Source organism: Rhipicephalus sanguineus, chromosome 2 (assembly GCF_013339695.2).
Source record: "Rhipicephalus sanguineus isolate Rsan-2018 chromosome 2, BIME_Rsan_1.4, whole genome shotgun sequence".
Taxonomy (NCBI): domain Eukaryota; kingdom Metazoa; phylum Arthropoda; class Arachnida; order Ixodida; family Ixodidae; genus Rhipicephalus; species Rhipicephalus sanguineus.
In genome coordinates, this window is record NC_051177.1 from 200,498,230 (window position 1) to 200,510,303 (window position 12,074).

The following is a 12,074-nucleotide window of genomic DNA, read 5'->3' on the forward strand; positions in this document are numbered from 1 at the left end:
GAGTGTGCGCTTTGTGTCGTCGGTTCCTCCCTTTTGTCCTTGTTCCCATAGTGCGCCTATTTGCTTTAAGATATGAACCGTTACCAACTAGCCCAAATGGCTGTTTTGCTACGATAAGTAATCCGTCCTATCTCATTTTTTCTCGCATACCGCTTTTCATCAGCAAGAGTGCGTTTGTTCGGCGTTCCATTCCTTCTGGAGCTTGTTTTCTTTCATTTTTTCATTATAGCGTCTAGTGGTGTCTATCTCAATCGCAGCCATCTTCACGTGGAACTTAAAGTCTTCCCATGCTTCCGCGTAATGTAAAAACTTATTTCTTAACAAGTTTCTAATCTGGCTGGTAACATTATTCACAAACTTGTCATCATCCAGTTGTTTTTCGTTAAACTTCCACATCGCCCAATCAAACCGCACTTTTTTGGACTTGGTGCCCAGTGTAAACCATACTATGCTATGGTCGCTAAAAGACACCGGCTGTACAACATAGCTATCGCAAAAAGGCACTAGTTCTAACGATATATAGGCTCTGTCGAGTCTTGCCTGGCAATCTTGCTGATAATGCGTAAATCACGGCTGCAATGTACTGGCCATAAGGGGACCTACATCTTCTAGGTTGTAATCGCTTATTAAAGTGTTTAAAAACACTGCACTCTTGTCACGAGCGGTAGTACGTTTAGCGCGATCTTCTGCATAGCACACACAGTTAAAATCACCCAGAAAAATGATCTGTCTGTCGCATTGAAGGTACCCCGTTCGACATTCGTGAAGAAAACTTCCCTTTCGTTTATGTCATTTGGCGCATACAAACAGATAAGCCTCCATTGTGATCCGCTAAAATGAAAGTCGAGGACTATCAGTCGTCCGTTTTCGTTCACAGTGACGGCCTCTTCACTTATACCTATGCCTCTTCGAACCAAGACAGCGCAGCCATCAGACGTGCCGACAGCGTGACAGACGCATACGTTGTAATATGTTTTAAAGGTCATTACCATTTTGTTTGTTTGCTCCTCACTTTCAACTTTCGTCTCTTGTATGGCGATAATATCAAGGTCCTTTTCAACGCATAGACGGCTCTGCTGGTACTGCCTCCGCCTTGCTGCGAGTCCGCGCACATTAATAGTAGCAACTCTAATTCCCCTCTCCAAATTCATTGCTAATACTTGAAAGTATTAAACACAACACATAATACATAATCACACGTAGCACCGTTAACTCTACTCATAGTTATGTCAACAAGTGTTCATTACGGCCAGAGCAGCTGGTTTTCTAAAGTGCAGTCCATAGCGTACCTTTCTCGAGGAGCCGCTGTTCACGCCATTCCTTCGGTATTGGTTAGCACTCGAGGGCGCGCCCGAGTGCTTTCGCAGGAACAGGTCTCTCAGTCTACTTAGGTGCCGTTTCCGCCGTTCTCTTGTCCGGCGGGATATTCGGCGTGGGCCGTACTGACAACCGGCGCTTTCCCGCCGACTTTTGCGGTGGTTCCTCGCTGTTCATTGCGTCGGTCTTCGTGCCGTCGTTCGTTGACTCCTCTCGCGTCCTCTTCCCTATCGAGCCTCCAGCCTTGGTAACGTCCATAGGTTCACTGCCAGCTGATTCCGAGGTGTCCGGCACTGTCTTCGTCGCGGTGTCCTTTTTTTGGACGTCGATGGTCGGGTCCTTGTTCACATGTCTTGAAGATGTTCCTGGCCCACGCGCTGCTCCGGCCGTTTGTCCCTGCGGTTTCGCCGATTCCGTCGCAGAGGCTTTCGCCTCCTTGACGCTTGCGGCTGAGGCTTCCTCAGCTTCCACTTCATCCATAAGAAGTTCAGCGTTTTCGTCTGCGGCCGTTGGCACTGCCACGTTTGCGTACGTCCTCACGCACTGCGACTCTTCATGGCCGTGACGGTGACAACGTGTGCAGCGCGGGACGCGGCAGTCGCGCCGGATGTGTCCTGTGTTGCGGCACCGAAGGCAGAGTGGTGCTCTTCCAGGAATAACTACTAGGGCTTCCTCACCTGCTATGCGTAGCAGATAAGGTACGTCATCCGCCCCCAGGCCCTTCCTCGGCATCAGGGTGACCAGTCGAGTCGAAGAGCCTTTATCCTGAAGGCCGAGCACACGCCACTTTTCCCTCGCCACGTCGGTGACTCGGCCGTAGGGTGCCAGGGCTTCACGAATGTCATCATCCGGCACGGTATGCAGCATCCAATGTAGCTTCAGGTGCAGTGCTTGATTGCCGGGGTCAATGACGATGCACCGGCTGTCCTTCACATTCACTTCTTTCACCCGTAACAATTCTTTCACTGCGTCACAGCTTTTGAACGTTACGGCCCAAACGTGACTCATTCGATACGCCCCCAGGGCAACCACGTCCATCAGCAATTTCATGCTTGACAGCATATCACGGAAATGTTCCACCCTGTATGGCCTTGCACGTACGTCGGCGTGTAAAAATAACGTATTAATAAAGAGTCGCCCTGTCGGTAGTTGAGGCAGAAGTACCTGGTAATCCGGATCCTCGTTGGCAAAAAACCTTGAACCGCGGCCCTGCTGGGCCGCTCATGTCAGACACGTCCGCACCCTACGGTGGCCGGAAGTAGCACTGAACCACCGCCGCCCTGTGCTTATCCCTATCTTTGTGGCATGTTTTATTGCGTAATAGTCCATAGCTTTTGTAAAGAAAAAGCAATTGCGTCGGCCGGGAATCGAACCCGGGCCACCCGCGTGGCAGGCGAGTATTCTACCAATGAACCACCAACGCCGTGTGTTCAGCCCTTTGTTCGTGGCATGTTTCATTGCGTAATATTCCATGGCTTTTGTAAAGAAAAAGTAATTGTGTCGGCCGGGAATCGAACCCGGGCCACCCGCGTGGCAGGCGAGTATTCTACCACTGAACCACCGACACTTTTTTTTTTATTGCCTGCTTCGACATACACATGGGAACAGAATCAGAGGTCAAACATAAGAATACATATTACGTAAATGCATAAAGTGGGCTTGGATAAAACTGAACCACCGACACCGCGCGTTCAGCCCTTTGTTCGTGGCATGTTTCATTGCGTAATAATCCATAGCTGTCGTAAAGAAAAAGTAATTGCGTCGGCCGGGAATCGAACCCGGGCCACCCGTGTGGCAGGCGAGTATTCTACCACTGAACCACCGACACTTTTTTTTATTGCCTGCTTCGACATACACATGGGAACACAATCAGAGGTGAAACATAAGAATACATATTACGTAAATGCATAAAGTGGGCTTGGATAAAACTGAACCACCGACACCGTGCGTTCAGCCCTGTGTTCGTGGCATGTTTCGTTGCGTAGTAATCCATAGCTGTCGTAAAGAAAAAGTAATTGCGTCGGCCGGGAATCGAACCAGGGCCACCCACGTGGAAGGCGAGTATTCTACCACTGAACCACCGACGCCGTGTGTTTAGCCTTGTGTTCGTGGCTTGTTTTATTGCGTAATAATCCATAGCTTTCGTAAAGAAAAAGTAATTGCGTCGGCCGGGAATCGAACCAGGGCCACCCACGTGGAAGGCGAGTATTCTACCACTGAACCACCGACGCCGTGTGTTTAGCCTTGTGTTCGTGGCATGTTTTATTGCGTAATAATCCATAGCTTTCGTAAAGAAAAAGTAATTGCGTCGGCCGGGAATCGAACCAGGGCCACCCACGTGGAAGGCGAGTATTCTACCACTGAACCACCGACGCCGTGTGTTTAGCCTATGTTCGTGGCATGTTTTATTGCGTAATAATCCATAGCTTTCGTAAAGAAAAAGCAATTGCGTCGGCAGGGAATCGAACCCGGGCCACCCGCGTGGCAGGCGAGTATTCTACCACAGAACCACCGACTTAATTTTTTCTTTATTACCTGGCTTTGGTACAGATAGAACACAGAAACACTGGTTGTAGAAACACTCAATGTGCAATGTACATGTTGTAATGGTTATCAACCAGCAGGTTGCTGGTATCGTCAGGTTAAAATTCTCGCAAAGTCACCAGCGGCTCTACTCTTGAGAGCCAGTCGGGTGGTTTGGGTGCAGCTTTTTGTATCTCGAGAAACCAATGTATGTTTTCTCTGAAGTAGGCTCGTGCAGGCCGCGCATCTTTATCGAAATGGTAGCCTGCCATTCTCAATCGCCACAAAGAGTGGAGGCCCATGAGCATGATTGTATCAAATGGTAGCCCATCTTCGGAAAAAACATTCAAGTACCGAATGCCGTACGGATTTAGTGGCAATTCTTTCTTAATAATTCTTAGCAAAACATCACAAAAATAAACCCCTTCCCAACAATGTAAAAAAACATGATCTATAGTTTCTGGCTGCTCACAAATAAACAGTGTATGCCCCATGGCATAAAGCATCCCTTTTTCTCTAAAAAAGCTTTAACTGGCAATGTACCAGTATGTCGTTTAAAGAAAAAGGTTTTAGTTCCCGGCTGCACATGCATTCTTTTAACCCTCTTTAAGACATTGCTACCAGGGCCTCCACTGTACAGTGACCTGTACAACGGCACTGGGAAGACAACATCACATAGTGCAAAGTAAAGTTCCTTCCGTCTCACAGTGGCCAGGTACGCTCTCGAAAATCGTACAGCAAGGAATCTTACACTAGACTCTATTTCTCTATAAAAGCCACCGATCCCTCCTACGCAATCTTCGGTAGACACAACATACTCAGGCAGAAGCCACCGATCCCTCCTACGCAATCTTCGGTTGACACAACATACTCAGGCAGAAGTCTACCCAATCTCAATTGACATAGCGTGCGCAGGAAAGGATCGGTGACATCTCTAAAAAACAAAAACCGGTTGACAAGCTGCCGTAAAAACAAGCGGCCGAGTCCCAGTCCGCCGTCTTTTACCCGACGAAAGAAGTTTGTACGGCTGCACCGTTCCCACTCAGAAGCCCAGACAAATATGGCAAAAATCCTATGGAACTTCTGCACATTAGTCCGAGAACAATGCAGTACCTGCATTACATACCAGAGCTTGCTTATGAAAAACAGGTTGCAAACGGTGGTTCGAGCTAAGATCGACAAGGCGGCTTCTTTCCACTTGTCCGCTTTTTCCCGTGTGTCTTTGGCCTGCTGTTTCCAATACTGATTGCTGTCGCGATAACCGTCGAGCGGGACGCCCAGGTACTTGCCCGGGATCATCGTCCAAGGCACATTAGCAAAAAAGTCTGGCTTCGTTGGCCACGGCCCATGCCAGAACCCTAGGCACTTCGACCAGTTAACACCACTCCCTGTAATTTTGCTGAAGTCACACACCGTTTCAACAGCCTGTTTGATACTATGTTGATCCTTTGCAAAAATAGCTACATCATCTGCATATGGAAGCAGCTTCACTTCGACTGCCTGTAACTGAAAACCACTGATTCTATTGTCATTGAATATTTTCAGGCATAAAGTTTCAATATACAAACAAAATAACAGGGGGCTGAGGGGGCAACCCTGACGTACGGAACGTTGCACGGTAATGGGGGCCCCCAGACTCTTATTGACAATCAACCTTGTCGTGCAGTTTCGATACGCCAGGGCCACTCCCTCGCTGATAACAGAACCCATGGGAGCGTGATCTAAAACAGGAAACAAAATCCTATGGTCAACACAATCAAAAGCCTTTTCTAGATCAATTTGTAGGATGGCAACCCGCTCATTTGGATAATCGCAACATTCAAGCATGCTGCGCGCCTTGTGGATATTGACAACAATAGAGCGCCCTTTGATCGCACAAGTTTGATGAGGCCCGACGATATCCTTCATCACGGTGTGTAATCTTTAAGCTAATACCTTCATGAAAATTTTGTACTCTACGTTGCTCAGTGCTATCGGTCGGTACGCAGCAACAGATCTAAGTTTATGTGCATCCTCGGTTTTAGGAATGAGTACTGTGTGAGACGACCGGTATGAAGGAGGCAATGTTTTTAAACTGAAGGCTTCATTGAATATAACAGATAAGATAGGGCTAATTTCGGACTTAAACGTTTTGTTTAATATATTTTTCAAATATGACTGTGTGGCCTTATTGCATTGTGTAACGAATTCTACTAATCCTACTAATCCTAATTCTACCTAATCCTAATAATCCTTATTCTACAATCCTTACTATCCTTATTCTACTAATCCGTAAATCATTTGCTCTTTGTAAAAATTGAATACCACATGTATTAAAAAAAAATCTGTAACCTATTATCATATATCGCACCCACTGCGTTTTGTGTATGCTTGGTTTCCAACGGTGTACTGTTGACTCTGTAGTGTTGCATGTTTCCTTCTTTCTTTTTTTATATAGCATTGTGTTACTTTCCCAGAATTTCAAAAATTTGTGTGCCTGTATAATTTCGCTTTTTGACTGTATTTATGTATTGTATATTCTTGCCCTCCCTGCAATAATCCCTCTTGGGATTGGCAGTATGATTAAATAAATAAATAAATAAAAACCAGCTGTAAATCCGTCCGGACCAGGTGATTTTCCAGCGTTTAGTTTATCTATTGCTTTTTCAACTTCGGTTACAGTTATTTCCCGTTGCAAAATATCTTTTCTTTCGTCGTCCAGACGGGGTAAACCAGGCAGAAATTCATTTTTAAAGTTCTCAATGTCTACATTAGGCAATGCGAACAGCGCCCGATAGTGCTCAGTAAAAGCAGTTTTGATGCCGTCTGTATCGGTTGTTAGGGAGCCAGCCCATTCTATTCCCTGTATGTGGTTCCTTTCGGCTCGTGCTTTTTCCAAACCAAGCGCGCGTTTTGTTGGCGCTTCTCCTGCAGCTGTGTCCTCTGCCCTTGCCCTCACAAGCGCACCCCGATAACGCTGCCCATCCAGTTGCTCTATCTTTTGCTTTACTTTTCTAATATCTTCGATCCACTTTCCTGGGGCTCGGCATTCCTGCTTGAGTAGCTTATCGAGAAGCGCTTTTAACTCAGCCTCTTTTCTGTTCTCGTCATATCGAATACGCGTAGCCCTATCAATTGCTTTTATTTTTAAAGTTTCTTTACACAGTTCCCACTGTTGCCAAATGTGCAGGTTTTTGCTGGGGTCTAGTATGCCAATTTCCTCCCTAACTGTCAAATAAAGAGTTCGTCTTGGAGAAGCTTATTATTGAGTTTCCATAAATCCCACGAGAAGGATTGCTTCGCTTTGACATGCTATAGAGCACTGAACTAAACAGTGATCAGAAAAAGACACCGGTACTACTTCGTAACTGGTACATTCCGGAAGGATGTCGACAGATTCGTAAATACGGTCGAGTCTTGCGTGGCTTGTACCTTCGAATCGAGTGTACTTTACGGCACTCTTACTTTGGAAAGTATCTGCGACATCCTCCAGGTCCCAGTTTTCAATAATCCGCATCAGGGTTTCAGTGCTCCTATCCCTAAATGCATGAGTGCTCGTCTTATCGTGCGCACTGAGGACACAGTTGAAATCACCAAGCATGATTAGCTGCCTTCCTGAACACAGCCGTTCTTCTATGCCTTGAAAAAACAAGGCCCTCTCTCATCTTATTGGGCGCGTATACGCAAACAATACGCCACGCGGTGTTGTAAATCGAGCAGTCGAGAAAGACACACCGGCTCGACGCACACGAATAATGGGCGTTAACCTGAAGCCCCGGCACCTTCTTAACAAAAAGTAAGCATCCGGCCGATGTGCCCACTGAATGACTGACTACGACAAAAAATCTAGACGCGAAACTTTGCACCACGCTGCCGGTCTCTTCTTCTCCGTCAACTTTCGTTTCCTGAACTGCCAGCACGTTTATCTCTCGTTCCGTTACAAGTCGGTAAAGCTGCCTTTGTTTTCTTTTCCCTGCCAGTCCTGTAACATTTATCGTCGCGACTTTTAACGGGCAGACAGGCGCCATATTAACGAAAGGAAAAGAGACCAATAGCATGGTGCCTACCTCTCGCGTCTAGCACGTGGCTAGACGATGCCATCGCCGGCGCTGCCATCCGGCGCCGGTACTTGGACTTGCCCTACGGTCTCCGCGTTGCTGCCACGCTTCTCGGAAGACACGTTCGGGCGCGGTCGCAGAGGCGACCACCGTACTTGGGCTGACTTTGCCGGGGGTTCCTCTACGCCGGGCGTCGGCGGTTGGGTTCCGTCGCTGCTGGTCTCGGGGTGGAGACGCTTCGACGCGGCGGCGGGATTGGTAGGCGTGTCGACGCCACTCTTCTCCGGCTGTGGCTCATTCGAGGTCTTAAAGTCGCCGACCTTGGCAGCTGGTTGACTGTCCGTAGCTTTCCCAGTCGTCTCGGTTGACCAAGCCGAGTCTACCGTCGCCCGTTGCTGTGCTGGAACGACACCTTTTCCGGTGTGGCCTCCCGACGACGCTGCAGGCAGGACCTGTAATGACGGCTCGTTGTCCGTTGACCGACACGAGCCACCAGCACTTAGTTGGACCCCAGGACAGTCCGGTTTCGGGGCGTCACTGCCGGAAGTCGCCGTCGTGTCGTGTGACCCCGCCCGCTTTCCTGCCTCCTCGGTTCCCCTCGCTGCCTCCTCAGCCTCGGCGACGTCCATAAGTTCGTCGTTGTCGTCCGCTCTTGGAATCCCGGTCGCCGACGCGTTGGTACGGACGCAGTCCGCGTCCGCGTGTCCATAGCGCCTGCACTTCGAACAGCGGGGCACCTTACAGTCTCGGCGAACATGACCCGTGCCGTGGCAACGCAGGCATTGCATCGCCCTCCCGGGCACCACCACGAGGGCCAACTCGCCGGCGACCCTAACCTGGTGTGGCAGGTCGTCCACTTTAAGGCCAGTCTTCAACTTGAGGAGAACGCTTCTAGTGGTTGAGCCCTTATCTCGCATGCCTTGGACGCGCTAACGCTCTCGCGTCACCTCGGTGACGTTCCCGAACACTGCGAAAGCTGTCCGGATATCGTCGTCCTGCACGCCATAGAGCAGCCAATGCATGCGAAGTTTCACCTGCTGGTCTTCAGGGTCGAAAATGACACAGCGGCGCCCTTTCACCTTCAGCTCCTTCAGCGCAGCCAGTTTCTTCGTGGCCTCTGCGGTGTTGAGGGTCACCGCCCAGACATGGTTTATCTGGAACGCCCCCAATGCCACAACGTCGGGGAGCACACCAGCTGTGACAAGGGCGTCTCGAAAATCTTCTCACGCACGTCTCTCACGCACGTCTCCGTGCAGGAACAACGTGTTGTTAACAACAGGACCCGTGGGCAAAGTAGGCATCACGATTTCGTATTCCTTATCTTCGTCGACGGTGGTCCTGTTACCGTTTCCGGCACGGGCCGCTATCGACGCTCCATCGGAGCCGTTCATTCTGCGCCCGTTCGCTGGCGCGCCCGGAAGTGGCATGGTGAACCACCGACGCCGTGTGTTCAGCCCTGTGTTCGTGGCATATTTCATTGCGTAATAATCCATAGCTTTTGTAAAGAAAAATTGTGTCGGCCGGGAATCGAACCCGGGCCACCCGCGTGGCAGGCGAGTGTTCTACCACTGAACCACCGACGCCGTGTGTTCAGCACTGTGTTCGTGGCATGTTTTATTGCGTAATAATCCATAGCTTTTGTAAAGAAAAAGTAATTGCGTCGGCCGGGAATCGAACCCGGGCGACCCGCGTGGCAGGCGAGTATTCTACCACTGAACCACCGACGCCATGTGTTCAGCACTGTGTTCGTGGCATGTTTTATTGCGCAGTAATCCATAGCCTTCGTAAAGAAAAAGTAATTGCGTCGGCCGGGAATCGAACCCGGGCCACCCGCGTGGCAGGCGAGTATTCTACCACTGAACCACCGACGCCTTTTTTTTCTTTATTGCCTGAATTCAGAAATCAAACAGCGCAATGTAGTACAGTTCACAGAAAATCAAAACTTTTCCATATGAATCAATTCATCAAAGATTCCAACCCACTCAGGGGTTTCTTGTTGGGCCCTGTAAATTTCTCGTACATACACAACATGTTCAATAAAGTTTTCCCTTACTGTCTTCTGGTTGACGTCAGAATGTCTCACCGCCATGGTAGTTTTCCATATACATGGAGGCTGAGGACGATTATCATGTCGTACGGTACACTTGAATGGTCTTTAACTGGTAAAAAAAATCACAGCATATCCACGGGGTGAATGATGATGAGTGGGCGAAGCTGCGGAGGTTCATCGGTAAACCGTGAATCTTCCGTGAATTCTGCCCAGTACATCATCACCGACGTGAGATCGGGCGCGTTTATACTAAAGGTTCGATGAGTTATGACGATTTGCAGCGCACTTTAATTTTACATGTACGCTGTGAATTTTCATTGTTGAGAAAACCATTGCTTAGAAAACATCTGGCGTCTTTCGTTAAGCAGCTGGCGTCTTTTCGTTTTGCTTAAGAAACATCTGGCGTTCTTTCGTTTTGCTTTTACAAAACACCTGGCGTCTTTTGTTGGTTTATTTCATAATCAACGGCGTTTTGAACAAAATTTTTATTGTTTAATCACGCACAGGAGAAATCTCACCAGGCACTACCTTGGAGGTAAAGAATGGCTGCTAACGGGAATGAGAGACAGAAGAAGTCGGCTTTTAGGTAACGCTGCGAATTTTTTATTGTTCAACAACGCACAGGAAAAATCTCCCACCGGCACCACCTTGCAGGTCAAAGCGTAAGACTGGTTACATACTACGCTACGAGGGACGAACGGGTGCCGCTATAAGGAGCTTCGCCCCTAAAACCGAATCCCGTGGGATGTGATAGGGAGCTCTTTTTTAATAGTTCGCTGGAGGATGTCCCAATAAAATACGGAATCCCAGCAGTCGATAAATACGTCTTCTATTGTTTCAGGTTTATTACATAATATGCAGTTTACTGTCCATGGCACAGGAATTCCTTTGTCTTGTAGCCACGTCTTAACATTGAGAGTGTTAGTGTGGAGCTTGAAGAAAAAGGATTTAACGTGTGGTATATTTGGCATTGTTTTAACCCTTCTTAGTACATCGTTTCCGCAGCCTCCAGGGTATATGGTTCGGTACAACGGCACAGGTAACATGTTGTCCAATAAATCTCTGTATAGTTGCTTCCTTCTTACGGTACTCAAGTATTCCATAGAAAAACGAACACTTAGTATGCGAAAAGCAACAACAACTTCACGCCAATAACCACTGACACCTTGCATTGTCGTCTTGCTGGTTCATACAATGAATTGCGGTAGTGCTTTTTGTAGTCGAGTTTGTATTACTGTGCGGAGAAACGGGTCGCTCTGATCCCTTAAGAACATAAAACGTGACACAGTTTGTTTCAAATTAAGTGTGACAAACTCAGTCCACCCCTTTTCACAGACAGAAACAAGTTAGTTCGTCGAGTTCTTTCCCAAGTGCTTCCCCAAATAAACGTTGCGAAAAGTCTGTGAAGCTTTTGTACGTTTCCACGTGACATGAACAAAACTTGCATCACATACCACAGCTTTGCGATTAAAAATACATTGCAAGTAGTGGCGCGAGCAAACATAGGCAGATTTCTGCCCTGCCATCCTTGTATCTCATCCTTCACTCTTTCTGTTTCTGCTTTCCAAAGTTGGTCTGTGTCATCGTAACATTGAAGCGGTACACCTAAGTATATCGAAGGCATTGCTGTCCATTGTACACCGGCGAATTTGTGTGGCTTTTCGTGCCACTCGCCGTGCCAGAAGCCTACGGTTTTATCCCAGTGTATTTAACAACCAGTTACCTTGCAATAAGCTTCCGCCAATTTAACTACTTCCTTTATGCTTTCCTGGTCGTGACAAAAACAGCAATGTCGTCGGCATATGTTAGCACTTTTATTTCCATTGTGTCAAGCTTAAATCCACGAATATTCTGTTTACTAATTATACTTAAGCAGAAGGGTTCTATATAAATGTCAAAGAGCAATGATGAAAGCGGACATCCTTGACGGATACTGGAGAGAACTTGAATTGTTTCACTTAAATGTTTGTTTACTATAATACGAGTGGTACACTCTGAATATGCCATCTTTACTCCCTCTAATATAACCTTGCCTACATTTACATATTCTAATATGGAAAAGAGAATCTCGTGGGAGACATTGTCAAACGCTTTCTCCAAGTCAAGTTGCAGCATTGCGACCCGACTCGAGAAAGCATCACAGCATT

The 12,074-nt window shown here is 47.8% G+C and overlaps 9 non-coding genes across 9 annotated transcripts; all 9 read right to left on the bottom strand.

Annotated features, from left to right (window-relative positions):
* Window positions 1–2,669: 2,669 nt before the first annotated feature.
* On the bottom strand, window positions 2,670–2,740 carry Trnag-gcc (transfer RNA glycine (anticodon GCC)). Its single transcript has one exon. It is a non-coding gene; the product is annotated as a tRNA-Gly (tRNA).
* Window positions 2,741–2,813: 73 nt separating this feature from the next.
* Window positions 2,814–2,884, bottom strand: Trnag-gcc (transfer RNA glycine (anticodon GCC)). The gene has a single exon. It is a non-coding gene; the product is annotated as a tRNA-Gly (tRNA).
* A 190-nt stretch (window positions 2,885–3,074) lies between these two features.
* Trnag-gcc (transfer RNA glycine (anticodon GCC)) lies at window positions 3,075–3,145 on the bottom strand. Its single transcript has one exon. It is a non-coding gene; the product is annotated as a tRNA-Gly (tRNA).
* Window positions 3,146–3,333: 188 nt separating this feature from the next.
* On the bottom strand, window positions 3,334–3,404 carry Trnag-ucc (transfer RNA glycine (anticodon UCC)). Its single transcript has one exon. It is a non-coding gene; the product is annotated as a tRNA-Gly (tRNA).
* Window positions 3,405–3,477: 73 nt separating this feature from the next.
* Window positions 3,478–3,548, bottom strand: Trnag-ucc (transfer RNA glycine (anticodon UCC)). Its single transcript has one exon. It is a non-coding gene; the product is annotated as a tRNA-Gly (tRNA).
* Window positions 3,549–3,621: 73 nt separating this feature from the next.
* On the bottom strand, window positions 3,622–3,692 carry Trnag-ucc (transfer RNA glycine (anticodon UCC)). The gene has a single exon. It is a non-coding gene; the product is annotated as a tRNA-Gly (tRNA).
* A 5,697-nt stretch (window positions 3,693–9,389) lies between these two features.
* On the bottom strand, window positions 9,390–9,460 carry Trnag-gcc (transfer RNA glycine (anticodon GCC)). Its single transcript has one exon. It is a non-coding gene; the product is annotated as a tRNA-Gly (tRNA).
* Window positions 9,461–9,533: 73 nt separating this feature from the next.
* Trnag-gcc (transfer RNA glycine (anticodon GCC)) lies at window positions 9,534–9,604 on the bottom strand. Its single transcript has one exon. It is a non-coding gene; the product is annotated as a tRNA-Gly (tRNA).
* Window positions 9,605–9,677: 73 nt separating this feature from the next.
* Window positions 9,678–9,748, bottom strand: Trnag-gcc (transfer RNA glycine (anticodon GCC)). Its single transcript has one exon. It is a non-coding gene; the product is annotated as a tRNA-Gly (tRNA).
* Window positions 9,749–12,074: the final 2,326 nt, after the last annotated feature.